General features: G+C 44.9%; 1 protein-coding gene and 1 non-coding gene across 4 annotated transcripts in view; both read right to left on the bottom strand.

Annotated features, from left to right (window-relative positions):
• The window catches only part of LOC124546021 (TBC1 domain family member 4), an 891805-nt gene that overhangs the window by 282591 nt on the left and 581832 nt on the right, over nucleotides 1-27382 (bottom strand). The gene's annotated exons all lie outside the window — the stretch shown is intronic.
• Trnat-ugu lies at nucleotides 7441-7515 on the bottom strand. The gene has a single exon. It is a non-coding gene; the product is annotated as a tRNA-Thr (tRNA).

The following is a 27382-nucleotide window of genomic DNA, read 5'->3' as shown; positions in this document are numbered from 1 at the left end:
CATGCATATCTAAGGTAGCAGCATTGCGTGGCAGAACAGTAAACACTTCCCCTCTCGCATCCCTATTCCTTATGGTTACCTTCTTCTTCTTCTTCTTCTTGCTCTTCCTGCTTTCGCAATGCTTCTAAGACGCTGAAGCTCAACGAAATATCGACAAGTAATACACTGGCCAAATTTTTATGACAGTTATTGTTTTATATACGAAAGTAATTTTTCTGATAACAAGGCGTAGAAAAACAGAATTTTTTTGACAATATTATGCAAAATTTCGGACCTACTGGCAGGTTACTTTAACATTACTTTTTTCAGATCATCAATCAAATCTTACTACAATGCAATATCCGCGATACGACAGTAGTAGTGTTTACAAATAACGCTGCAGTTACGAAAAAGCTGCCTACTTAACAGTACAAGACTCTTTCCAAGCACAAACATTTTCCAAAATTTTATTGAAAACAAAGGCTATTGTGACTTTCCTTCATAGCTCTATACTAGCCAGTGACAAACTGCGCAATGTTCAAACAAGAGCAAACGAGAAAAGAACTCGCTACGGTCGCAAGTTCGAATCCTGCCTCGGGCATGGATGTGTGTGATGTCCTTAGGTTAGTTAGGTTTAAGTAGTTCTAAGTTCTAGGGGACTGATGACCTGAGAAGTTGAGTCCCATAGTGCTCAGAGCCATTTGAACCATTTTTGAGAAAAGAACTGAGACTGATACAAGAGGTGCCGACTCGACGGAACAGGTCATGCCACATGCTCAAATGAATTTTGGAGAGAACGAAGTGAGCTTGACATTGCGATCAATGAAAGTTCAAAAGCACTGCCTACCCTCACAGCAGAAAATTACTTAGCTATACAAGAGATATCAGACCTTCTTGAACCTTTTGAAGTAGCAACAACAACAATCTCGGTGGAGTCATATGTAACTGCTTCCTTAATTATACCTCTCAAACAAGGTATTACTGCAAAAGTTTTCAGACTTGTAAAGTACCTTAACAACTAATGAAGGACGAAGTGTTCTGGATTCCTTGATTACATAAGTTAATGGAAAAGTGAAACTATTTAACGCACTGACTGTTAATATGCTTGTGACATTATTAGATCCTAGGTTAAAAAAACTTGCTTCACGACATTTCAAGAGGCAGAGAACGCTGCACAAGTACTTCAGAAAGAGTACGCAGCTACCATCGCATCAACTACAAGAATAATATCTGAAACAGGAGCATCCGTGAGCAGTGCTAGTACGTGTGCTGATATACGTCTAACAGTTTGAAAGCGGATGGTCTACTGTTTTTTGCCCAATTAGCAACAGCTAACGTCGATGTCGTTACACCAGTCAGTGATTTGATGATTGAATTAAATCAATATTTTGAAAAACTTGTAATAGACAAGCACGCTTGTATATTACAATATTGTGGAAAATCCCATAGTATGTAGCGTGTAATGGCCACTAAATTTTTGTGGTGCCTAGCGACTTCAGTTCCTGGAGAGAGGGTTTTCTGCAAGGCAGTATGAATAAGTACTTAAACGCAACAAACTACGAAGGTGAGTCAAATGAAAACCTTAAATATTTTTTAAAATATTATTTATTGTGCAGAAGTGGTACAAAGCTGTATCACTTTTCAACATAATCTCCCCCACGCTGAATGCAATTTCTCCAGCGCTTACAAAATACATAAATTCATTCAGAAAAAAATTCTTTTGGTAGTCCGCGCAACCACTCATGCACCGCGTGGCGTACCTCTTCATCAGAACGGACTTTCTTTCCTCCCATTGCGTCTTTGAGTGGTCCAAACATATGCAATTCACTTGGTGATGAGGAATGGCGCCATTCCTTGCTCGCTCTCTTCGTTTCCGGTTGGTGGAAGTCAACCCAAGTTTCGTCCCCAGTAAAGATTCTTGCAAGGAAGCCATTATCTTCTCGTTCAAAGCCTCGAAAAAGTTCTTCACAAGCATCAACACGTTGTTCTCTCATTTCATGAGTCAGCTGCCGTGGCACCCATCTTGATTACACTTTATGAAACCGGAGCACATCATGCACAGTGTGCTGTGCTGACCAATGACTAATCTGTAAACATGCTGCAATGTCTTTCAGTGTCACTCGGCGGTTTTCCTTCACTATGGGTTCAATTGCTGCGATGTTCTGTGGAGTGAGAACTCGTTGTGCCTGACCTGGACGAGGAGCATCTTCCACTGAAGTCACACCATTTGCGAACTTCCTACCCCAGTGGTTAGCACACTGGACTGGCATTAGGGAGGACGACGGTTCAATCCCGCGTCCGGCCGTCCTGATTTAGGTTTTCCGTTATTTCCCTAAATCGCTCCACGCAAATGCCGGGACGGGTCCTTTGAAAGGGCACGGCCGACTTCCTTCCCCGTCCTTCCCTAATCCGATGAGACCGATGACCTCGCTGTTTGGTCTCTTCCCCCAAACAATCCACCACTACTAATCCACCACTTCCTACTCCATTCGTAGACTTGCTGCCGTGACAAACATGCATCACCGTACTGAACCTCCATTCGTCGACGAATTTCAATAGGTTTCACACTTTCCCTACGCAAAAACCGAATAATAGAACGCTGTTCTTCCCTGGTGCAAGTCGCAAGTGGGGCGGTATGTGTGCATCTGCACCATGCTGCCACGCTGTTTGTAGCGCGCCTACCAACTTACAGGATAACGGCACGAAATTTCGATTTGTTATTACAATTTTAAGGTTTTCGTTTGACTCACCTTCGTAAATCAGAACAACTTAAGCACTTTACGTGTATCTTTTAGTGTTTTATTTTAAACAACAAAGGACAAGAACTTAAATACCTTACTTTTTATAAAACAAAATTTACGTATCTCGTATTTTTCTATTTTAATCAATAAAATTCTTCGTTTGAAATACCTGCCCAAGACAATCGATAGTTATTCATTATATCGAAAGTACTCTTAAATACTATCGATAATATCAGACGAGGTAACTACCGATGTTTAAGTAACACTAGTAATGGCTTCCAAGATTCTGACAGTAAACATTTCGACTTTGACTACCGAACAGGTGCACAGCACTTTTCAGTACTTTGCCTCGTAAGGGTAATACTGAAAATTGCAACAGAATGTTGAGGGAAAGACGAATCGGCAGCCGGAAGCCAGTGGGAGCAGATTATTGTCAGTGCTGCTGTGCGGCGTCGCGTCACATTCCGCCTGCCTTCCGCCTCCCCGACGCGATCTCGCCGGCGCGGTGGCCGGGAGGCAGAGAGGAGGAGCCGAGGGCGGCTACGGCGACGGCGCCGGAAATTGGCTGCAGCTTCCGGCAGCCTCCGGGCTTTCTTTCCTCAGACGCAGAGCGCCGGCTCTCCGTTCTCCCTCAAATACCCACCAGATACCGCCTCGTCGGTCTTTCTGCTCTGCTACGGAAATTTTTTGCCATTACGCCCGCCTCTGTCGTCGCAAAGGACTTTGGACGAACAACGGCGGGGAAAATAGAGCATCCGGTTCCTGAATTACCTTTTAAAGTTCCCGTCCTTATTCGCCTCCCGTATTTTTTTGACGATTCCGTTCATCTCCATATAATTTTGACTGCGTCGTTGTTAAAAGCGAACTACTATGCGTCTTCTTTATACACAGAAAAAAAATACCGAGTACTGCCGACAGTGATGTGGAAGCACACCATTTCCTCGTCGCTCTGTTACTTGCTCGGTAAGACAGTCTGCTTACGTGATGACTCTCTTTGGACTCACATTATCGGCATTACGTTACTTATTTTCATTCATCATAAACGAGGTTTTCTGAAAGTCTACAACTGCACTTATTCGAGGCATACTGATCGGATGATAGGTCCGCAAATGTGTAGTACTGAGGAAAATATGATAATTTTTTATTTTTTCCGTTTCAGTTGCATAAATATACAGTTTATTGCTGCAGTGGTTATTGGTTTTTCGCTGACTCGCCCATTCTCGAACTACACACCTCGTTGTTAACGGTAAACAGCTATACAAGACGGTGCTAAAAGACACGAATAGCGTCATAGAAGGAAAGTGAAGCTATGAGCAACAAACAGTTTCGTTGATAAGAAAGCCTGTGTGTCTACTGTTGCACCTGAACGACATAATTAACCGTTCAGGTGAAACAGGAGACACAGGCTTTCTTATTAACGAAACTATTTGTTGCTCACAGCTTCACTTTCATATACGAAGTTATTCGTGCCTTTTCGACTATTTTATGGTTAACAACAAGGTGTGTGGTTTCAAAATGCGAGTAATCTCGGCACTGGTAACCACTACATCACTCAGTCAGTCAGTCTCTCTCTCTCTCTCTCTCTCTCTCTCTCTCTCTCTCTCTCTCTCTCTCTCTCTCCCCATTATATATGTCCTGACTGACAGCATCGCCCAGCCCAAACCGCTGAGGACAAAACTTTACGTTTGTAGGCACCGTTTACGAAGGGACTGTCCGAGATTCCAACCGTAAGCACGTGAAAAAGCGGATGAAAGGCTTTTGGGAAGTATGTCGCTATTTAGGGAATTCTGAATATCAACGAAAACTGCTATCTGATTTCTCATTCAGAAAATAAAAAGTAAGTGTTTCAGTATTTTTGAAAATACAACCACTAAGTGGGTAAAATAGTGGGTGAAATAGTGGGTGAAAGCTATTTTTGAAAATAAATGATTACAAAAGAAATACTAAAGGATTTTTAAGGCACACCTAAGATAACTGGTATTTTACTTCTCGGTTAGAAATTAAAAAAAATACATGTTTCAGTTTTTCTGGAAATTCAACCCCGAAGGGAGTGCAACAGGGGATGAAAATTTTTTAAAAGTATTTCGTTGCATTAGAAAAAAATTTAAAGCTAAATTTGTGAAAATTGTTGGTTGTGACAGTTGCTACGGTAATATTTCCAGAAAAATGCAAAAGGGACGAAGACAAAAACTTTGGACTTCAGCAACCAGATTCGCTGTTTAGTCAGAAGTACATTTGGAAAACACCATGCTCATATGGCGTTAATTAGCGTGAAAAGCTTAGAAGGTGTCACAATGGCGAACAACATAAAATTTCGATTAAATAAATAACAAAAAAATCTCTGTAGCCCACTTATTGTACGCGAGAGAAGCAGTGGGTGCTATTCTAGTAAACTGTATATTTATGCAACTGTGACGGACAAAATAAACAACTGTTTTAGAATGATTCACATAATAAAATACTGCAGCAGTTACGTTTGTTCTCCCGTACTACGAAGCGATTCAGAAATTTATTCCCATCTTCAAGCGGTGTGGAAGTTAACATTACCATTCTACGTGACGTCTCCATGAGCAAGAGTTCGGCAACTCTATGACTGCAATCCTATTGCAGTCTTTTGTTTGTATCGCGTTATTTATTCTATTTATTTATCGTGTAGCAATACAAACTGAAGTTCACCAAACGCGCATGAACTGCTTAATTTTACAACATAAATAGAATTGAAACACCAGATCTAGAGATTAATATCTAAGTTTTCAGCTCATTGAAGGGCAGCATCTGTCGCTTCAAGGAAATCTTCTTCATTTCCAGGATAAGCTCGTCTGCTACAAGATACAGCTTGTTGCAATATGTCTGATGGTTTGATGCTAACTGACGCAGTCACAATGGGAAGACGGAGCCCTTCCGCATCGGTGGAGGCTTTCCGCACAGATGCCACGGTATGTACGAATCCTGTTGTCTTCCAAGCAAGCAGCGCCAATTCCATGACGTCTGGCCTAGTATCAAGTCGTATTAGAGTCTAATGTTCCTCATGTGGACTGCTATTCCACGTTTTCACCACTCCCTCCTCAGGTTTAAATCCACTGCTTGAAGCGATTCAGCAAATATGATCAGTGACTGCCTGGATTACAGTCGGCTAATTCTAGGTGCAGGTATGTCACAGTGGATTACGATCTCGGGAATTTTAATTAAGTTTTCATATTCCATCAGAGGGGCACTCTGATTCCACATATCTGATGCACTGCGTGCGTGCATGAGCTAGTGCGTGTGAATTTATGCAAAATAAAGGATGTGCAATAGCTTAGACCCACAAAAACGTAACTGCAGGCCAGGGGAAGTAGAACAAGACGCACGCAGACATCACAAACGATACTAACGTAAACTGCCAAAGCAACTGAAAATGGAAACATTGCTGAAACGCATCGTTCTATTGATGGAAGTACGTAGCCGTGATAGCATTTTATTAGTTAAATAATTATTTTCCTCTTGTTCCTCTTTTCGCATAAAATGTAAAGAAGCAGTGAACAACAGAAAAAATTCCGGAAGATTTATTCTCCAGGCACGCTTTGCTGAGTGCCGTAGCAACAGAGATGGGAACTGCGAGAATCAGTTGCGCTGCTTTAGCTGCGCACTGTGCTGCTTGGTCTCAAGTTCTGTACACGTCACACACCAAACGCTACACTAATCTCTTTGTCTGTGTTGCGCTACAAACACACAATGACGTGGCGCAAGGACGAAGACACAGGGACTTTACTTCCGCAGAACCGCTGTTGAAATCCCCATCTAGCCATCCAGATTTAGGTTCTCCGTGGTTTCCCGAAATTGCAAAATCCAAACGGTGGGATTTATTTCCGTAAGAATGTTAGTTTCTCCATAACTTTCCACCACACACTCTATTAAGATGTTCAGTTCAAGTATTGCCCATGTTAAGACTATGTAGTATCAACAACACATTCTAAACATGCCCCAAATTCAGTGCTATGAACGTTCGTCCACACCAGGAGACCACCGTAAGCAGTACGATACTCTGGCTCGTTTAGTTTTGCCGTCCTCTTTTTTTGTGTTTGGGTTGTGGGGCGCTCAACTGCACGGTCGTCAGCGCCCATACAAAGTCCCAATCTGCACACAGTCCGACTTTTTACACAGTCCGACTTTTTACACAGTCCGACTTTTTACACAGTCCGACTTTTTACACAGTCCGACTTTTTACACAGTCCGACTTTTTACACAGTCCGACTTTTTTAACAGTCCGACTTTTTTAACAGTCCGACTTTTTTAACAGTCCGACTTTTTTAACAGTCCGACTTTTTTAACAGTCCGACTTTTTTAACAGTCCAATCTAGCCACTTTCACAAATGATGATGATGATGATGATGATGATGATGATGACGATGGTGATGAAATGATGAGAACACAACAAATAGCCAGTCCCCGGGCAGAGAAAATCCCCCACCCGGCCGGGAATCGAACCCGAGCCCCGTGATGCAGAGCCAGCAACGCTAGCCACTAGACCACGAACTGCGGACTTGCCGTCCCCCTGTACTGGACCGCCGCTCGTGCTGCGTACGGTACTCTGTTTTTGAGTATCTGATGATGGGACAATACAGTCTTCAGATCGATTGTACATCAAATCAGCATCATGATAAATGAAATGATAATTAAATGGACACCCTAGCTGCAAACAGGCGTTGATGTACTTCACTGAGGACATGTTGAAAATGTGTGCCCCGACCGGGACTCGAACCCGGGATCTCCTGCTTACATGGCAGACGCTCTATCCATCTGAGCCACCGTGGGCACAGTGGATAGGGCGTCTGCAGGGACTTACCCTTGCACGCTCCCCGTGAGATCCACATTCCCAACATGTCCACACCACTACATTCGTTGTGCGCCTAATAGATGTTTGCCCATCATACTCATTACTCGTGGCAGATTAATCTACCAAGTCCCGTACGAGTTCGGGCATAGCGTGTGCGTTCGCACCAGAAGGTCGATGGCTGGGAAGCCATATTTCAACTATATATGACGGTAGTATCTGTTCTCAGAAGAACAGTTACCGTGGATGACCATGCAGCTTTGCTAGAAATGAAATGATAATTAAATGGACACCCTAGCTGCAAACAGGCGTTGATGTACTTCACTGAGGACATGTTCTTTCGAGAACAGATACTACCGTCATATATCATGATAAATTGTGCGATACACAGACACCTGCTAACACCAACACCAAGGGCGCAGCCTGGAAGGTCGCGTTTGGCTTCCCCTCACGTGTGGGTTGCTCCGGAGGCATAGCCCGTGTTATGACACGTATGACTACTCTATACTATTATTTGAATCCATCTCACACCAACGGGATCATGAAATCTTTTTTTTTTTTTTTTTGCAGCAATATTTCAAAAGAATCAGCTATAAATTCGTGGCGATTGGGAGAGAGAGTTATCTAACTTAAATAATATTCTGAGTTCTGCGTTGGATTATTAATAAAGTCTGATGTAATATTTTCCTTTTTACTCACGTCTGGTACCCATAATTTTCTTTCTTAAGGAAAACAAAAACAAAAAAAAACTCTGATTTCTGCTCAAGCCATAATTCATGAGTAGCTTCGGATCCCATGGCTGTATTTCAAATACGTGTCTACTGCATAGTTATCTATACCACGTAACCCAATGAATATCAGACTTCGAAACCAAATGAAGTACGTGCAGGTTCTTTTGAACGGTAGATAGAAGTAATGACGAAAAAGAAAGAAAGTAAGTTAATGGCGCTACGCAAAACAAACTAGGTTCCATTAGTACAATTCCACATTTAACTGTAATGTATCGGAATGGTAGAGGATGGGAAATGACGCAAAGAAGGTTGACACAGTGTTTTCAATCATTAGTATTTTAATTAGAAACAGACAATTACATTCATCAGATGGCTCAAAATGGCTCTGAGCACTATGGGACTTAACATCGATGGTCATCAGTCCCCTAGAACTTAGAACTACTTAAACCTAACTAACCTAAGGACAGCACACAACACCCAGCCATCACGAGGCAGAGAAAATCCCTGACCCCGCCGGGAATCGAACCCGGGAACCCGGGCGTGGGAAGCGAGAACGCTACCGCACGACCACGAGATGCGGGCATTCATCAGAACAAAGGCAGTAGTCGCAGTGGTAATCGTAAAGACAAACAGAAGAGCATCAAACAGAATGAACGTGAATAATTGTATATACTGAAATACGAAACACGAAACACGCCAGGAGTCTGTATGCTTACTCTTTGACAAACATGACACGGTAAACAAATCTTAACACTGTAGAATACAGATATTTTCATTATATAAGTAGAATTACTTTGAAAAAAACTAATTACTAAGCGGTTCATGAAGAGGAGACGCACACCCAGCCTGCCCTCTGTACCGTCTACACCAGCACCAGCACCAGAACACCACTACTCACTCACAGGTATGGCTCAGTTCCACAGGCAACTGTGTTGAAGCCGGCCGCTGTGGCCAAGCGGTTATAGGCGCTTCAGTCCGGAACTGCGCTGCTGCTACGGTCGCAGGTTCGAATCCTGCCTCGAGCATGGATGTGTGTGATGTCCTTAGGGTAGTATGGTTTAAGTAGTTCTAAGTCTTGGGGACTGATGACCTCATATGTTAAGTGCCATAGTGCTTAGAGCCATTTGAACCATTTTTGAACCACTGTGTTGATACTGTAACGTATCTGTAGCAGGGATGGACCGGACAGGCACGCTGAGTGTGATTTCGTCTATAGGGCAAGCACAATGGAAGGGAACTGACGAACTGGTGACTCGACAGGACGTGAGTTTTGGAGGTGTCAGGGAATTTGGACATTACTCCAGTTTACAAGCAACTGCTGTCAGAAAGGTGCATTTTTGTCAACATCTTTTTCAGAACAAGAGAAAAAACTGCTTTGTGCAACAGCAACGAAAGTTGCTAATTAATGACTCGCTTGGCGAGACAAACGATCAGAGGCAGCCAATCAGATGTAAGGTCATGCTCAGAGAAAATTATTCAGGACTATAGAAGAGAAAAATGGTTCAAATGGCTCTGAGCACTATGGGACTTAACATCTGAGGTCATCAGTCCCCTAGAACTTGGAACTATTGAAACCTAATTAACCTAAGGACATCACACACACCCATGCCCGAGGCAGGATTCGAACCTGCGACCGTAGCATACGCGCGGTTCCGGACTGAAGCGCCTAGAACCACTGGGCTCTAGAAGAGAGAGACATTCCTGGACTTCATCTGAGCCACTTCAATATCTGCTGAGAGCTTCCACAAAACAGTTCGTTTGCGAAATTCATGCTCCCCAGTTATTCATTGCTGTTGGCCGTCTATTCCAGTTCAGCATAGCAGCTGGATGTACACCCTATATAAGTGCCGCCACTTGCGGAGGCTGGTCTTCTCTAGGGTACAGTATGGACGCTGCCCAATCAGCGACGATGTCTGGCTATACTATGAACTAAAGCAACCCAGAGAATGTCCACCTGTCGGTATTCTGTCACTCGCAAAGAATTAACAGTTGAGAAATCGACCATGTACATTGGACAAGTAATTTATATCTGCCTCTAAGTATACAAGGCGTCTGAGAAAACTAATGAGACTTATTTTTTATCTAACAAAATCGTTATTTTTTTGAAACAACAATATTGTCCCCTTCCAAGTAGTTTCTTTCTGTAGCTACACACGGGCAGTATCATTGTTCCAAGTCTCGGTAGCAGCGCTGAAATGCTTCAGCTGTTGAGGCGTTTAACATGTCGGTCACTTCCTTTTGAATGTTCGCCACACAAAGTTGCAAAGATTCACATTACGTGAAGGGGGGGGGGGGAGGGGGCGGGGCTATGAAACAACAGGAATGCCTTTTGAGATCAAAAATTTCGTCATGGAAGTGAGCGTGTGACATGGGGCGTTGTCATGATGCAGCATCCACTTGTCTGCGATGTCCGGTATCACTTGATTAACTTTTTCCTGAGCCTTTCAAGGACATCTTTGTAAAGCAATGGGCTGAGAGTTTATTCTGACGGGCTAGTCTCACAAGAGCACGCACACGTTGGGGGTTTTCGTCGGTCTCTGAATTTGAAGGGCTCCCTGAGCGACGTTCATCTTCATCGTGTTCTCGGTGTTGCAAAACTGATTTCTGCCAGAGGAAAAATTGTACTGTTCACATCATGGAGGTAGAATAAGAGGAGATGGCGCTACAGACTTACGCTGTAAGTTGTTTCGAAGCCGGTGGGCGGAGCCTGCCGCCATCTTGGATCCACCAAAACATTAGCAGACGAGTGTTTACAATTGCTTCTTATTCGTTATTTCTGTCTAGTGCATGCGATATTTATTTTATATAGTAAATGTTACACTGTTTTAGTGAACAACACAGCATAAGGAACGCAACTTCAAGCGTTTTTCTGGTCTTAAATGCGTATTCGATACAGTAATACGACACGAAAATATGACGCTTCTGGCCTCAGTACTGTAATTCCTTTTTGTTTATACACTTCGAATAACCGAGATGAGAAGTATGTGCTAAGAAAAGCGTGCTTTCTTAATCCATGTCTGTTCACTTTCATTGTGTTTGTGTCGATAATTGATAAAGCCAGAACTCCAAAAGCAATGATTGATAGTTTAGAGGCACCGATTTGTATTCGTTGCATTAATTTTAAATGTTCAAGTTTGCAAGAAACTTACCTTATTTCATTTGGTGTCCCATAGATGTATGCACGGAGGATATAAATAAGACAGCTGTCATGTCAACAAAGTGAAAGATTCGTTAAATTACGAAGGGAAAGAACGGAATTTAAGATTGTCAGGCCCATTGTAGTTTACACATCTGCTTCGTTTCTAAATTGTACCTACCAAATGACATTCAGCGTGGCAAATAACAGCAGTTTACAGGGTAACACGACAACACAGTGATTAATGTAATGATCTAACACTGGTCTTAGACAGGGAACTTTGCTTTAACAAATATGTAACCCTTTAAGTACTTATAATTTAACCACTGTAACAGGTGTTCCACACATTTTACTGAAGATTTAACTAACTACATGTTGTTACATTACTTTTATATTAAATTATTGCATTTTAAAACATTAGTCCCCATTTCCAGCATATTTCTTGCCAGAACTTTTCTGTTACTTGGGAATACCCAAACAATGAAAACCAAGTGTATTGCTCACCTCCAGAGAGCTCTTCGCGTTGGATTGATAGGAAATCTAAAGTCAAATCACAGAAATAAAACCATACTGTAAAACTTTACAGTGCATCAGAATTTCAAGTATATATAAGAAAATAGCGCTTAAATAAGTCCACTTACGAATGAAATATGATTTGTTTAAACTTTAGACTACAATCAGAACGATTAGTACACCCGTAAGCGACGCAAGCCGGCATTTTTTATCAAAACACTTCACAACTACACGGAATCAAACCACCAGAAGCGAATGTTTTGGGGTAGGTAACATGGCGGATCTTCACTTGGGTTGGCTTCAAGTTTGTGACGTCATGACAACTCTTATTTTTACCTCCATGGTTCACACAGAACGTTCCCCTTAGGCCTGTTTCAACTTTTCAAAGATCACACTCACGGATTTTCCAAGTTTAACACAAAACTTGATTACATAACGTTGCTCCAAATTTGGGTTGTTCCATTTTCGTAACACACAACAAGGAGACACTGGTGGGGCTCTCAAAAATCACGTGATGGCTGTACGCAGCTGAAACTCGTACTGAGCATCTGGAAGGGACGAAAACATCGGTCTACACAAGCAGAACAACACAGCGCTGCCAGATCGATCGCAGTGCTGCGTGTCTCATTGTTTTTCTCTCTCACCTCGTAGTGTTGTGGTGGTACACACCGTCTGCTCTTCACTTCCTCAAGCAAGTGGAACCCAAAGATGGCGTACCGTGTGGCCCTGGAAGTATCCGACTGGATCGTTCTTACAGGTGTGAATGAAACTGCCAGTATGAATATCGGGTAACTGGGGCCAGCAGGGATGTATGCGAACAGGAAGGGCTGTGCTACAAACAATGGAAGGAATTCTAATTTGGCTCATTTAAGATTTACATACAATGAGTAAAACGAATATTAAGCACTTAAATCTCGAGGAAAGACAGCATTAGTATTCGACGATCAGGTTTCCCATGTGATCAAGTAGCAGTTAAAAATAAAAATCAGAAACGATGTCAATGAAGACAGTATGTGGTTCAAATGAGCGATAGAGAGGGAAATACTAGCAATAAGGAGAAACAGTGGGGTACGGTGGCGTGTTACTCACACTATATAGGCTGTAGCGTCTTGCCGTGTTACGGAGATAGCGATTGGCAGTACTCGGACCGCGTGAATCACGTGATGTCTCGGGAATATTCGATTTTCAAAGACTGACTGCTTCTGTCAATGTGTCATGCTTTAGAGCCAGATTTCCGCCAACATGACGGCTACCACGAGATTGTCTGCGATTGACACACACTACGCGGACGCTACACCAAGACAAAAATGACTCTCAATGACCCTGCTGCGTACTATTTCACCAGCAAGAAAATAGCAGACTGTCAGCCACCTTAAACGACCGTTCCTAGAGAAAGCTATGTCTGTCTTACCAGAGAGTCCTGACGGATATCTCCAGATGTGTTAGGTTCTAAGCGCCAACTATGTCCCACGAAAGTATCCCTCGTTTCCCGGCGACTTCCCTCAAACCAATGAGCCTCTCTGATGGTCACATCCATTTTGGTGACCACCAACGACGATTTCAAATGCGTTGCATCAACATTAAACTGCCCTAAAATTCCTTCTGTACAGAGGCAATACTGTGAAACGTCCCCTTTGGAAAATTATAAATGACTGTGCTGATAAACCTCTTACGTTATTTGATTTTCAAACAGCTGAGCAAAACTCAACGTACTCAGACATTTCTCTCTCTACTTATTCTGATCAACACTAAACTGACACACAATATTTTTAGTGCAACGCAATCTGACTTTCAATACTCCCTACAAAAGAATGGCCCTGACTAACGATAACCTGTAGCTTTCACAAATCACTTGCCTCACAAAAATCTTCGTTACTCGAACTACTGCAATACAGCGAGCGCCAACACAGCCAGCTAAATAAAAGATTCTAACTACTGAAGGCACTAACTACTGATAGGTATAGTTTGCAAATGAAAGATTTTGATAGAGGACAAACAACGTATTTTCCTTAATAGTGTTCAAAAGTCATCACTTATATATTTCTATCAATTCATGACATCCATCTTTACAAATTTCCTTTTTCTGGCGGACACACGTCCAGATCGTCCGCTTATAGTAACCTCTCAAAACTCCGCCATCTCTCTTTCCACATCCACCACTGCTGGCGGCTCACCTCCAATTGCGCAACGCTACGCGCTGTTCACATCCAACTGCCCAACACTACAATGGCGAATATTCCAGCAATGCCGACCAGCCACAGATTGCACACAGCACAGCACAGCCACAGAGCGCTACGTGGCGTTACCAACATAAAAACTTAAACAGCCTACTTACAACTGATACAGAATTTCCGCCTTTCTCTAGTCGGCGAGACAGGTAGAAAATTAGAACGAAAGGTCTTAATATTTGAGACAAAATGAATGTACCATGACGGGGTCCGATATAACGATATTGTTTGAGAATAAGTTTTGTAAAGAGTAATCGCTATCAGTCTACTGTTGTCCAAAACTGATACGTTTTGTGCAAATGAAACGTTCCCAATTAACTCTAAGTACAGTCCTGTAGCCGACGAACCCAATCCTTCAATTTGGTCCTGATTCGTACTGTCTCATTCAAGTGCAGCCTGGCCAACTAATTATCATCAGCGTAAATTAGCTTATCACCGTTACCTAGCTTAACAACGTGCAGCTTGATACGAAAACCATCGCTATATTAGTTAGTTTTCCAAAATGAATGTGGTACAGCACACTTCCAAAATGACGCCCAGCGAGGTGGCCGTATCTCCAGAACCCATCACCACATTGCGGCAGCAACGGAAGGTACGATACTCCTCGATCTGTTCTCCAGGATTTTTCGCAACCCACCTCCTTGTGGAATCCTTTGAGAGACAGTGGGAAACTTTCTGCCACTTGCGGCCTCGCGCTCGTTGTCAGAAAATGTGACACAGGCCATCAGCCCAGGCCAGGCCTCGCCTCTCTCTCTCTCAGCCGGAGGGATCAGCGACACTGCCAGAGTGGACAGGCCGCCGGGCCGCTGTGTGTCTCGGAAAGCCAGCGAGTGGTTGTAGCGAACAGGGGGAGAAATGGCGAAGCGTCTGCAGCACGCGAAGGGAAGGCGAGAGGAGAGGAGAGAGAGAGGAAACGCAGGAAGGGCGGGAGGGCCCACTCACTCTCCAGAACAATGGGCGCCTGCCCTGGGGACGCACCCACGCACGAGCTCACGCACTCCTCTCTGCTGACTCACGCACTACTCCCGGCTTCCTGTCCTCGCCCGCTCTGCCTTCTGTAAGTCGCCAGCTGCCACTTGCGCTACCGGCTGCGCCTGGGAGCCACCGTTTACTACACAATCGACACATCTTCAAGCCAGGTTCTCTGTTTACGAACTTACACATTATTAACATTTGCAGCGAATCTTCCTCAGTCGATACTGTTCATCTCTGTACAGGGTGTTACAAAAAGGTACGGCCAAACTTTCAGGAAACATTCCTCACAGACGAAGAAAGAAAATATGTTATGTGGAGATGTGTCCGGAAACGCTTACTTTCCATGTTAGAGCTCATTTTATTACTTCCCTTCAAATCACATTAATCATGGAATGGAAACACACAGCAACAGAACGTACCAGCGTGACTTCAAACACTTTGTTACAGGAAATGTTCAAAATGTCCTCCGTTAGCGAGGATACATGCATCCCACCCTCCGTCGCATGGAGTCCCTGACGCGCTGATGCAACCCTGGAGAATGGCGTCTTGTATCACAGCCGTCCACAATACGAGCACGAAGAGTCTCTACATTTGGTACCGGGGTTGTGTAGACGAGAGCTTTCAAATTCCCCCATAAATGAAAGTCAAGAGGGTTGAGGTCAGGAGAGCGTGGAGGCCATGGAATTGGTCCGCCTCTACCAATCCATCGGTCACCGAATCTGTTGTTGAGAAGCGTACGAACACTTCGACTGAAATGTGCAGGAGCTCCATCGTGCATGAACCACATGTTGTGTCGTACTTGTAAAGGCATATGTTCTAGCAGCACAGGTAGAGCGTGTGGCTCTGAGCACTATGGGACTTAACATCTGAGGTCATCAGTCCCCTAGAACTTAGAACTACTTAAACCTAACTAACCTAAGGACATCACACACAACCATGCCCGAGGCAGGATTCGAACCTGCGACCGTACCAGTCGCGCGGTTCCGGACTGAGCGCCTAGAACCGCTCGGCTACCGCGGCCGGCGCACAGATAGAGTATCCCGTATGAAATCACGATAACGTGCTCCATTGAGCGTAGGTGGAAGAACATGGGGCCCAATCAAGACATCACCAACAATGCCTGCCGAAACGTCCACAAAAAAATCTGTGTTGATGACGTGATTGCACAACTGCGTGCGGATTCTCGTCAGCCCACACATGTTGATTGTGAAAATTTACTATTTGATCACGTTGGAATGAAGCCTCATTCGTAAAGAGAACATTTGCACTGAAATGAGAATTGACACATTGTTGGACGAACCATTCGCAGAAGTGTACCCGTGGAGGCCAATCAGCTGCTGATAGTGCCTGCACACGCTGTACATGGCACGGAAACAACTGGTTCTCCCGTAGCACTCTCCATAGAATGACGTGGTCAAGGTTACCTTGACAGCAGCAACTTCTCTGACGCTGACATTAGGGTTATCGTCAACTGCACGAAGAATTGCCTCGTCCATTGCAGGTGTCCTCGTCGTTCCAGGTCTTCCCCAGTCGCGAGTCATAGGCTGGAATGTTCCGTACTCCCTAAGACGCCGATCAATTGCTTCTAACGTCTTCCTGTCGGGACACCTTCGCTCTGGAAATCTGTCTCGATACAAACGTACCGCGCCACGGATATTGCCCCGTGCTAATGCATACATCAAATGGGCATCTGCCAACTCCGCATTTGTTAACATTGCACTGACTGCAAAACCACGTTCGTGATGAACACTAACCTGTTGATGCTACGTACTGATGTGCTTGATTCTAGTACTGTAGAGCAATGAGTCACATGTCAACACAAGCACCGAAGTCAACATTACCTTCCTTCAATTGGGCCAACTGGCGGTGAATCGAGGAAGTACAGTACATACTGACGAAACTAAAATGAGCTCTAACATGGAAATTAAGCGTTTCCGGACACATGTCCACATAACATCTTTTCTTTATTTGTGTGTGAGGAATGTTTCCTGAATGTTTGGCCGTACCTTTTTGTAACACCCTGTATACAAGGTGTAAATTTTAAGTTGAAAACCAGAATAACTCGGAAAATAAGCTTCAAAAAAAAAATGTGTAGAATCCAAGGTTGATTATTTTCGAGGGGGACATCTGCTGGTGCTAAAATTAGCCCGCCACTCGAGCCCCCTGTGGGTGGGACGGGAGGCAACTCTAAAATTTCAAATGGGAACCCCCATTTTTTATTGTAGAATCAGATTATACATAAACTACTTACATTTTGTCTTAAACATTTGTTTTGATTCTTGGTAGTTGGCGCTGTAATTCAAGAAAATCCGTGTTCTCATTTTTACGTGGAAAATGGTTATGGGTAAACAAAAAATACTTATTTACTTCGGGTTTGAGAGAGAGGAATTAGAGTTTTACAAATGTTCACCCAAATATTTGGGTCAACATTTGAAAAACTCCAATTTCTCTCTCTCAAACCCCACCCTATGGGGAAAGAGGGAGAGTTTTAGTTTCAACGAATCAAAATTTACGGCTGGGGTGGCGGGTTAATTTCGAGGGGGACACCAGCTGGTGGTAAAATTAACCCGCCACCCCAGCCGTAAATTTTGATTCGTTGAAACACATTGGATTCTACACATTTTTTCGTGTGAAGCTTATTTTTGGAGTTATTTTGGTTTGTCAACTTAAAATTTATACCCTATATAACAGAACTGCCTCGCCATAAACTAGGCCAAACAGTTGAGGTTATAAACTTCAAAAATATGGAGACGGAGTTTATCTTGTAGTGTAGGCATCGTTTACAATGGGATTATTCGAAATTCCATCCCTAAGGCGGTAAAGTTGGCGAAGAAAGGTGTTCTGGAAATACGTCGCTGTCAAAGTAATTTTGAAGCTAGAACTACGAAAATTTGTATTTGGTTTCTCGGTCAGAAATAAAAAATACATGTTATAGCATTTTTGGCAATTCGGTCAGTAAGGGTATAAAATAGTGAGTGAAAGATTTTTTAGAGTAAATCTTTAGTAAAGTACTAATAAGCCTTTTTAAAGCTAGTCTATGATAACGGGTATTTGACTTCTGAGTTAGAAATGTAACAAAAAAAGGGGTTCAGTGTTTTTGGAAAGTCGAAACCTAAGGAGGTGGAATAGAGGATGAAATTTTTTTCATTATGAAAACATTTTTAAAGCTAAATCTATGAAAACCGATTTTTGGCTTCTAAGGATGTGTGTGTTATGGCATGAAAGTATCTATGGAAATAACATCACAAGAACTCAAAAGGTAGGAGTAACGAAGAGTTCCGAATCGAGCTCCCAAAATCACTTTTGCCTGGAAGTACATTCGGAAAAGACCAGTATTCAACGGCGTAGTTAGAGCGAAAAGTCTGTAAGATGTTGCACTTTGTCAACAACAACAAAATTCGGTTAAAGAAAAACAAAACAAAATCTGTGCGGACCATACAGTCTACGCAAGCGAAGCAGGGGGGCGCGAAGCTAGTCCAGTGCATTAGAACAACAATAGCAGTGAACCATCTATTATTTAAAGTATCGGACGTCCATGTGTAAAACAGCTTCAAACGTCTGTTTACTTTAAGAATGAGTTAACGTTTTAAATGCTTGATGTTAAGCATGTAAGCGGAGATAAAGTTTAGGAAAGGTTTAAAATTATGCTTAAAGTTTGTTGCAAGTCTCTAAGAGGCCTCATTATGGGACACTGGATGAATATAAACTAGGTAATTTCCGCTCTATTTTAAGCAAAACCGAGTTTTTCACGCATCTCAATGTTTATGTGTGGTACAGTGGTATAATTTTGCTGGTGCATTCAGTAGTATACGTACTCTGTACGCGATTATAGTGGGTAACAAAGAAGCAACAAATTAGACGGTAATAAGTTTTACTTCATGAACAGGGAAAATGTAGTAGCGAGTAGCTCTTTTCTTTCATCTTTTTTGGGGGTTGTCAACAGGAAATGGTATCGTAAAGGTTTGAAATTGTGTGCAAAGTTTGTTGCATGTCGCAAAGTGCTCTCATTCGCAAATAATGGACGAATAAAGTCAGGGTATTTCCGCGCCATTAGTTACGCTGTTTCGAGACAAAGACACAGCTTCGAACTGTGACACTCGTCTTATTGTGCAAAACTTTTGATACGAGATTATACCTCTTAATCAGTAGATGACGGTCTTTCAAAATGACGGAGAACAGCAACCGCTCGTTCTTTCCTTTCAGGCTTTATTAAAGCAAACCTAGATGTCCGCCAGTGCCTCGCCATTATCAATGCACTATTTCACAGTTTCAATACATGTCCTAGTACGTTAGTCCCCTGTTGTTCGGGCTTCTGTCACAGTTCATTCAAGACTCCACGGTATTCAAAGGACTGACATCTAACGAAACTATGAAATAGCGCACTGATAATGGCTAGGCACTAGCCGAAATCTGAATTTGCTTTTAATAAAGGCTGAAATCAAAGGACGACCGGTTGCAGAGCTCCATCATTTTGAATGCCATATCACAGTAGTCGAGTGCATTCCACATTCGTGATGAGACGTAACTTGATTTTCAGTAGATGACAGTATTTAAATATTTTAAATTCTGTCAGTATTTACAATAAACATTGAAGATCAAATTTTTGTTGCTGTCTGATGTAGTTAGGCAGCCTGCTACGGATAACGGGTTTCGGGATAGTCAATTTACTAATAGAGATGCCCTTGTCGATCGTAGATATAATATGGGCATTAGGCCATGGTCGCAACCATGTTTTCCTGTCTAACTTTCCACCTGATAATGGTGGAGAAATTCTCAGATCTTATAAAGAAGGCGACAGTCGATTTCCGAGCCGAGCTCGTTACACGTGACCGCAGAACGATCGGTTCGTGACGTCATCCGACCGCTGGCACAGGTAGCGAGGTCGCGCCGGCGTGTGTCTACGGCAGGGAGAGGACTCACGTGAGACAAAGCTGCGGGCGTTACGGTTAGTGCTAACAAGGGAACTTCCCCATCGCACCCCCCCTCAGATTTAGTTGTAAGTTGGCACAGCGGATAGGCCTTGAAAAACTGAACAGAGATCAATCGAGAAAACAGGAAGAAGTTGTGTGGAACTATGAAAAAAATAGGCAAAATATACAAACTGAGTAGTCCATGTGCAACATATGCAACATCAAGGACAACAGGAGCTCAGTAGCGCCGTGGTCTCGTGGTTAGCGTGAGCAGCTGCGGAACGAAAGGTCCTTGGATCAAGTCTTCCTTTGAGTCAATATTTTAATTTTTTATTTTCAGACAATTATGTGACGCACATGCCGTCACCAGTGTCGTATAGAATATATCAGAAGTGTTTTCCAGTGGAGGAATCGGTTGACCTACGACCTTGCGATCTAATGTTATCGGTTCCCATTGGAGAGGCACGTCCTTTCGCCTACTAATCATACGGTTTTGCGGTGCGGTCGCAAAACACAGACACTAAACTTATAACAGTGAACAGAGACGTCAATGAACGAACGGACAGATCATAACTTTGCGAAAAAAAGAAGTATATTTTTCACTAGAGGGAAAACTTGAACCAAGGACCTTTCGTTCGGGAGCTGCTCACGCTAACCACGGGACCACGGCGCTCCTATGCTCACACTGTCCTTGAAGTTGCTTATCTTGCGCATGGACTACTCAGTTTGTATATTTTGCTTATTTTTTTCATAGTTCCACACAACTTCTTCCTGTTTTCTCGATTGATCTATGTTCAGTTTTTCAAGGCCTATCCACTGTGCCAACTTATAACTAAATCTGAGGGGGGTGCGATGGGGAGGTTCCCTTGTAAGTAAAGCGAAGAGCGCAAACCCTCCTGCTCTACAAGCTCCGTAACAAAGAACGGCGCGACTCGGTGGTCTTCGTAGCCTCACTAGAAATACGGGCTCTGCAACGGTCTTGTCACGTCACAGCAGTCGGCTCGTGGCCGACGAAAAGGGCAGGCCCCGGCGCATACGTCACGAGCTGACTGTCACGTGACCAGGGCCCGCTGGCTCAGCTCAGCAGACGAATGACGTTTCTAAATCTTTTGACTGATAATCGGCTGTGTACGTACAAACGAGGAATGCGTCTTCTACTAGATTCCGCTATTTCGGATTCTTGCTGATTTTGGTGCTGCAGTGGAACACAAGTTTGCGAGTATAGCGTAACTTAAGGTATACAGGGCGAGTCGCGTAAGACGTAACAACCCCTTTATTCCGGGGCACATGCACAATAATCACAACGTTTATATTGACCGAGATAATAAGGCAAGTACATGTTTTTTAAATGGGACGCTGTACTTTTTTTTACCATCGTTCGAGCGCTCTTTTTTTTTTTTTTTTTTTTTTTTTGTGGTTTTAGGGCGCACAACTTCAATGGTCATTAGCGCCCTGACTACTCTAAGAATGCACCGCGAGGCACAAGTTGACCACAACAACTAAAAGGGAAAACACGATAAAAGACAGACTGACAGGCATAGGATTAAAAAACAGCATCATCAAATGTCCTTAGCGAGGTTTGTCAAATTGATAAAACGAAGAACACGAGCAGCTGCTCGTGGGTCATCCGCTAAAATGGCATCGAAAGTATTTGGCAGGTTAAGATCAAGGCGCAGTGTGTTAAGATCTGGACAGGACATTAAAATGTGTCTAACCGTCAGCAAGTGCCCACATGGGCAGAACGGCGCCGGCGCAGCCGTCAGCAGATGGCGATGGCTGAACCGGCAGTGTCCAATTCTTAACCGGGCTAAAACGACCTCCTCCCGCCGAGAAGGGCGTGAGGAGGACGTCCAAGCCACGGGAAGAGGTTTTAAGGCCCGAAGCTTGTTGTCGGTAAGTGCAGCCCAATCGGCATGCCACAGAGATAAGATGCGCCGACAAATCACCCTGCTAAAATCGGACGAAGGGACGCAACAAGAAGCTGTCCGAGGCTGGAGGACTGCAGCCTTGGCCGCGGCATCTGCAGCTTCGTTCCCAGGGATACCGACATGGCCAGGAACCCACATAAAGCTAACCGGAGAACCGACGTCCACCAGCTGCTGAAGAGAGCGTTGGATCCGGTGTACGAAAGGGTGAACCGGGTACGGATCACTGAGGCTCTGGATGGCGCTCAGGGAATCTGAGCAGATGACATAAGCAGAATGTCGGTGGCGGCAGATGTAAAGAACAGCCTGGTAGAGGGCAAAGAGCTCAGCTGTGAAGACCGAACAATGGCCATGGAGCCGGTATTTGAAACTTTGTGCCTCGACAATAAAGGAACACCCGACCCCGTCATTGGTCTTAGAGCCATCTGTATAAATGAAAGTCATGTCGATGAACTTCGAACGAAGTTCCAAAAAACGGGAGTGGTAGACCGAACCGGGGGTGACCTCTTTTGGGAGCGAGCTGAGGTCAAGGTGAACGCGGACCTGAGCCTGGAGCCAAGGTGGCGTGCGGCTCTCGCCCACTCGAAAGGTTGCAGGGAGTGAAAAATTAAGGTGTTGAAGGAGGCGACGAAAGCGAACTCCAGGGGGTAGCAGGGCAGACACATACAACCCGTATTGACGGTCAAGAGAGTCGTCAAAAAAGGAACGATAAGACGGATGGTCGGGCATTGACAGTAGCCGACAGGCATACCGACAAAGCAGTATATCGCGCCGGTAGGTGAGTGGCAATTCGCCAGCGTCAGCATGAAGACTCTCTACGGGACTGGTATAAAATGCTCCGATCGCAAGTCGTAAACCCCGATGTTGTATGGAGTTGAGGCGGCGTAAGATGGATGGCCGTGCAGAGGAGTATACGAAGCTCCCATAATCCAGCTTGGAGCGGATGATCGACCGATATAGACGAAGTAGGACGGTTCGATCCGCTCCCCACGACAGACCACTGAGAACACGGAGGACATTTAAAGAACGGGTACAACGGGCGGCCAAATATGACACATGTGGAGACCAGCTAAGTTTCCTGTCAAATGTAAGGCCTAAAAATTTGGTTGTCTCCACGATTGGGAGAGCAACGGGACCGAGTCGTAAGGACGGTGGGAGGAACTCTTTGTAGCGCCAGAAGTTAATACAGACCGTCTTCTCGGCAGAAAAACGGAAGCCATTGGCGACACTCCAGGAGTAAAGACGGTCAAGAGAACGCTGAAGACAGCGCTCCAGGACACGTGTACACTGCGCGCTGCAATAGATGGTAAAATCGTCCACGAAAAGGGAGCCTGATACATCAGCTGGGAGGCAATCCATTATTGGATTGATCGCGACGGCGAAGAGAGCGACGCTCAAAACTGAGCCCTGTGGCACCCCATTCTCCTGGCGAAAGGTGTCGGACAGGACAGAACCCACACGTACCCTGAACTGTCGATCCATTAAAAAGGAACGAATAAAAAGAGGGAGGCGACCGCGAAGGCCCCATGTATGCATGGTGCGGAGAATGCCCGCCTTCCAACTAGAGATGGGGGATCCGCTCTTGAACTAATTCATAGAGTTGAATCTTTCAAAGGAGTGAACAATCAGTGATTCAGAAAAAAAGAACGGTAGCTCCAAACGTTTCCCACGGCAGAGAGAGAGAGAGAGAGAGAGAGAGAGAGAGAGACGGAGCATATCAGCAGCGCCACTGCTGGTCAGAGCACAGTGCACGCCACACAACACAGCCAGCGCCGGCGTCTGCCCTGCTTCTACCTTGGCTGCCTGCATTGTGCAGTGCCCCATTGGATTTTGTGTTTTACATATGCCGTGCCGTCTCTGTGTGTCGTCTGCCGCGTGCAGCCAGTGTCTGGCGCAGCTTAACTTCGCATCGCACTCTGTCGGCGATCGTTTCAGTCGCACGTCCTGCCCTCTGGGCAGTTGATGCGAGCAACGGGACAGAGAGCCACCTACCGGATAACATAGGAACTACTTGCAACAACCTGCTCGCAAGAGAACGGACGATTTGTCTCGGAGCGGGTGAGTTCACCGCTCCCCCCACCCCCGGAACTCGACCGCTCAACGCTCACCCCACCGTTCTCGACTCTAGCCAGAGCTTTGAGCAAAGCGACTCAGGTGTCACTCTGGTCTCTGCGGTCTCAGCTCACGCAGTAATACAGCTCGCTGCTCGACCTGCTCGACTCAGCGCCTCTGCATCGGAGTTCGTCCCTACTGGATATTGTTCTTCGTAGTAATACCGCTACGTATATTACATTATTATGTTATGTATACATCAATTGTTTTTATTTTATTTTTATTTGTTTAAACTGATTAGATTAGGTTCCTGATGACTCCTCTTACTATAGGATTTTTATTATGGACACTCGAATTTATGCTTTAATTACGAGCGAACCGATAAACGTATCGCAAAATGTGATACACCAATATTTTCCTTGTTTTATTCTGCGTAAGGCTATATGCAGCACTTTCGTTTTACAGTCAAATTTATATTTTTTTTCTTATTCTGGTACGGATTTTGCAATTTTAGGCGTCTTCGGAAGGAAACGTTCACATTAAAAATATATGACTTGCGATGTATTTGTATGAGGTTAATGAAATTTTAATACATTATAGCCAAATATATTGTTAATGTAAATCTCAAGTTACAACATTTTCCGATCACCCAAAAAACCACGATAGTGCAAAATAAATCAATAATCATAAATTTTGTCATATCGTGGAAATTTCAATAAACAATACAAAATTCTTACTCATTATGTGTGTTACTTCAAAATAGGATCAAATAATATCAAAATACAGGTATAGTACTGGAATAAACCAAGTTTAAAGGGCAATGTGCCTTCCATTTATTTTCTATTGTAAATGAGTGGTGAGTCATGAACAAGAGCTAATTCATTTCAGGGAGCGAACAGTTCTGATCCAATCTCTGAAAAGAACAGTTTTGCCCATCTCTACTTCCAACAGGTGTCGTAAGCCTTCTCCAAATCAAAGAACACAGCCGCGGTCGGGCGCTTCCGCAAGAAGTTATTCATAATGAAGGTCGACAAGGTAACCAGATGGTCAACAGCAGAGCGGCGCCTACGAAATCCACATTGTACATTGGTAAGTAGGCGTCGAGACTCGAGCAGCCAAACCAATCGAGAGTTAACCATTCGCTCCATCACTTTACAGACACAGCTGGTAAGCGAGATAGGTCGATAACTGGAAGGCAAGTGCTTGTCCTTCCCCGGCTTAGGAATCGGGACAACAATAGACTCGCGCCAGCATGCGGGAACATGTCCCTCAACCCAGATCCGATTGTATGTACGAAGAAGAAAACCTTTACCCGCAGGAGAAAGGTTCTTCAGCATCTGAATATGAATAGAATCTGGCCCTGGAGCAGAGGACCGTGATCGGCGAAGTGCGTTTTCCAGTTCCCGCATGGTGAATGGGGCATTATAACTTTCACAATTCGAGGAGCGGAAGTTAGGTGGCCTAGCCTCCTCTGCCTGTTTGCGGGGGAGGAAGGCAGGGTGGTAATGAGCGGAGCTCGAAACCTCTGCGAAAAAGCGGCCGAAGGCATTGGAGACAGCCTCAGGGGCCACAATGGACGTCATTCGCGACCTTCAAGCCAGAAACTGGTGAGTGGACCTTAGTGCCAGATAGCCGGCGCAGGCTACCCCAGACAACAGAAGAAGGAGTAAAACTGTTGAAGGTGCTTGTGAAAGCAGCCCAGCTGGCTTTCTTGCTTTCTTTGATAATACGACGACACTGAGCACGTAATCGTTTATAATTGATACAATTCGCCACTGTAGGGTGGCGTTTAAATGTGCGTAAAGCACGTCGACGAGCACGTAAAGCGTCTCTACATGCTGCGGTCCACCAGGGGACCGGTACGCGACGTGGAGAAGAAGGAGGGTGAGGGATGGAATATTCAGCAGCAGCGAGAATGACTTCCGTGAGGTGTGCGACCTGACGATCGCAGCTTGTAAAGGTTTGATCCTGAAAGGTCGCCCTGGAAGAGAAGAGCCTCCAGTCTGCCTTGGAGATGGTCCAATTAGAGAAGCACGGAGAGGGGGTATGCTGCAGGAGATGGATAACACACGGGAAGTGGTCGCTCGAATATGTATCAGAAAGTGCATACCACTCAAACCGGCGTGCAAGTTGGGGAGTACATATAGAGAGGTCTAAATGGGAATAGGTGTGAGATGTGTCCGAAAGAAAAGTAGGGGCGCCAGTATTGAGGCAGACAAGATCGAGCTGGTTGAAAAGGTCTGCTAACAAGGAGCCCCTCGGGCAGGATGCTGGAGAGCCCCAAAGGGGATGGTGGGCATTGAAGTCTCCAGTTAACAAAAATGGTGCAGGTAGCTGAGCAATAAGTTGCATCACGTCTGCCCTGGTAACGGCAGATGACGATGGAGTGTAAACGGTACAAAAGGAAAACGTAAAAGTGGGGAGAGTAATGCGGATGGCAACTGCCTGCAGGCCGGTGTGCAACGTGATGGGATCGTAGTAAATATCATCCCAGACCAGCAACATAACCCCTCCATGAGCTGGGATACCTACCACAGGGGGTAGGTCAAAACGCACAGAGGTGTAGTGTGCCAAGGCAATTTGATCGCATGGGCGTAGCTTCGTTTCCTGGAGGGCTACGACGAGCGGACGGTGCAAGCGGAGCAGCAACTTCAAGTCCTCTCGGTTGGAGCGAATGCTGCGAATATTCCAGTGAATAAGTGCCATCGTAAGAAAAGGAAGATGAGAGAAGTGGTCACCTCGAAGGCCGCTTAGGGCCTGGCTTCGAGCGAGCACTGCCGCCGCTATCAGTAGGCGGACAGTCATCGTCCATTGGGTCTATAGGGTCATCGGCCATCTCGGGAGGATGGCCGGGAGGGGGAGCTTCCTCCGCCAGTGAACGGCCAGATGTACGGCTACCAGCGGTGCGGCCAGGCGAAACGGATGACGGCCTGGGGCGGCAACCGCTGGGTGGCGCAGGAGAAGAAATGCGCCGTGGCGGAGAAGGAGAACTGTGCTTCCTATGCGCCTTTTTGGAAGGACGTGTAGTGGAAGTACCGGTCGAAGGCTGGGAGGTCGAGGTACGGAGGAAGTCTGCACGGGATGGTTCCTTCTTGAAGGCCCGTGCATCTGACTTCAATGTCTTCGTCTTAGCAGAAGCTGAGGAAGGTGCTCGTGTCTGTGGGGTGATGGGAGGAAGAGGAGACGTCGACCGCGCGATCTTAGCACTGGCCGAACGGACGACCGTGGTGCTGAAGGTCAGATCGCATGTCTGGGTTGCTACCTCCCGGGTAGTCCGAGGAGAGGCGAGGACAGTACTGTATTTCCCCGCTGGGAGCAGCGTGGGCTTCCTACTAGCCAATAGCTTGCGAGCAGCCGAGGTGGACACTTTCTCTTTGAC

The sequence above is a fragment of the Schistocerca americana genome, chromosome 8 (genome assembly GCF_021461395.2).
Source record: "Schistocerca americana isolate TAMUIC-IGC-003095 chromosome 8, iqSchAmer2.1, whole genome shotgun sequence".
NCBI classification, from domain to species: Eukaryota; Metazoa; Arthropoda; class Insecta; order Orthoptera; family Acrididae; genus Schistocerca; species Schistocerca americana.
The sequence above is the reverse complement of the archived record's forward strand: the minus strand, read 5'-3'. Positions and strand labels throughout refer to the sequence as shown.